This window comes from Coregonus clupeaformis, chromosome 8 (assembly GCF_020615455.1).
Source record: "Coregonus clupeaformis isolate EN_2021a chromosome 8, ASM2061545v1, whole genome shotgun sequence".
NCBI lineage: Eukaryota > Metazoa > Chordata > Actinopteri > Salmoniformes > Salmonidae > Coregonus > Coregonus clupeaformis.
The window spans coordinates 7,206,803-7,209,062 of NC_059199.1; the positions used below are offsets into that span (position 1 = coordinate 7,206,803).

The 2,260-nt window shown below is 44.4% G+C and overlaps 1 long non-coding RNA gene across 1 annotated transcript; it reads left to right on the plus strand.

Annotated features, from left to right (window-relative positions):
• The first annotated feature begins 989 nt into the window (after nt 1-989).
• LOC123491496 lies at nt 990-1,516 on the plus strand. Its single transcript, XR_006661343.1, has 3 exons — nt 990-1,000; nt 1,091-1,195; nt 1,377-1,516. It is a non-coding gene; the product is annotated as an uncharacterized LOC123491496 (long non-coding RNA).
• The last annotated feature ends 744 nt before the right edge of the window (nt 1,517-2,260 follow it).

Consider the following 2,260-nt stretch of genomic DNA (forward strand, 5'->3'; position numbering starts at 1 on the left):
TCCGTCTCTACGCCCACCACTCAGCAGTTCACTGAGCCAGAGCCTGAGGGCCACAACTGCTATGAGGTCAGATGTTACACACACATACTATTGACTAGTAGCATTAAGATCCTTCGATTTACCCATTGTTTGTCATGTCATTACATTGGTCACTGATGTTGAATAATTGTTCTGTTATTGTAGGGCTGGGAGGAGGACCTGCTGCCTGAGGAGAGGGAGGTTCCTCTGCTAAAGTGAGTCCCTCTAAATGTGTGTATAGTCTGAGCTTGTCAGATGCTGAAGGATAGTGGTCACAATGCTGTTATCCCCCATTGACATGCTCCATTCCCTCTCTTCCACAGCCTCTACCTTACCACCAAGAGAGTGGAGGACATCGGCCTGAGGCTCGTCTCCCTGCGCCAGGCCTTTACTGTGAGTGGACCCACTTTTCTTTGACTCTCTGTGTCTTCCTGTTCTGTCTGTCTCCTAGAGTAAGATGGGTGTCTCACCCTAACTCTTCCCTCTTCTCTAGACCCTGCTCGGTTCCACCCTGAGTAGGAACCATCTGTTTGTGGCGGGAAAGGTCCTACTGGGCGCACTGGTTCAGGTCCACCAGATGGTAGCTCACTAACTCATTGTCCTTCAAGGGAAAGAGAACGTCCTCGGTGTGAAATGTGTTCTGTGCACTAACATCACTGCTCTTTGCTTTATGATAGGACGAGGCCGAATTCATCCGTGCCTATAACGACTTTGTGGACTACCTGAGTGACCCCTCCAAGCAGATTGACATTGAGAGGGAGCTGGCTGAGGCAAATGTGAGTTAATTAACTCTTTCAAGTCTCACTTTGAGTTCTTCCACATGCATGTCTTTTATACGGCACAGTAGCTGATCTATTTGAAATCATTCCTATTTTCTCCAAACGTGTTTTCTTGTCCTAGATCCATCATGTTAACCTGATAGATGTCCTTTTTGAGCTGGTGCTGTTTCGGATGATGACAGCTCAGAAATCCCCTGATGGTGGTAAGTAGCATCTCGCTGGTAAATGTTTAGATGTCTGTCTATTAGCAATTTCACTTCAATTTCTCTTCTCTCCTCCTCTGTTTACTTTAGCAACCTGGTGGGTTCATGGAGCGTCTGTACGCTCTCCTGTACTCCTTCCTGCCCACTGTTGCCAGCATTGAGCCAAAGGCTGAGAGATACCTGTTGCTGCTCAATGTAAGAGTCAAGAGTTTACTTCCTGTTTTCTTCCTTATTACTAGTTTACTTCCTCTTTACTCGTTCCTGGTTAACAGGGTTTCAATGCCGTTTTAGGGGGAGTAACTCTCATTGTCTCTCTCCTCTTGATAAGCTAGTAGCTCAGAGCCATTTTCTATGTGTTGTGTGGTGTTCCCTTCAGGGCGGGCTGATGGCTCTGCTAGATGACATGTTTGGGCAGCAGCTGGCCTGGTATTTTAACCGAGAGTCTCTGGTCACTGAGCTCTCCAGTCTCCTGGAGTACCACCTCGAGTACCTCATGGCCAGCATGTAGTCCCTCTCTCTCTCTCTCTCTCTCTCTCTCTCTGGAATTGAGGACTTGAAGTGCTTCGTTGAACCCTGATTAGTAAACACCTATTAAATTCATGTATTCTCTTGTTTTCTCTCCCCACAGGATTCTTGTCACACTTTGCCACCTAACAGTGCTCTAGACACTAGTGCACTACATTACTTTGCTCTGAATTTTACATTTTTAAATAAAATAAATAGTAGTTCAAAAGCATTTGTCTCTGTCTTTTCATTTATTTGATTATTTCATCACTATTTCCTATTCCTGGAGTTATTATATTATGTAATTATATTATTACATGAACAATTATGCTTTATTCTTTGCATATGGAAATAAAAACCAACTTTAAGTTGATTTACATGTACTACAGGCCCACGCTTTATGGCATTGTACTGTGATGTGTGATACTGTACTATTTAAAAACATGGAGGCCTACATACACTGAGTGTACAAAACATTAAGAACACCTTGCTAATATTGAGTTGCACCTCCTGTTGCTCAGAACAGCCTCAATTTGTCGGGGCATGGACTCTACAAGGTGTCGAAAGCGTTCCAAAGGGATTCTGGCCCATGTTGACTCCAATGCTTCCCACAGTTGTGTCAAGTTGGATGAATGACCTTTGGGTGGTGGACCATTCTTGATACACCTACTACCATACCCCGTTCAAAGGATCATATCTTTCACCTGAATTTACCTGGTCAGTCTATGTCATGGAAAGAGCAGGTGTTCCTAATGT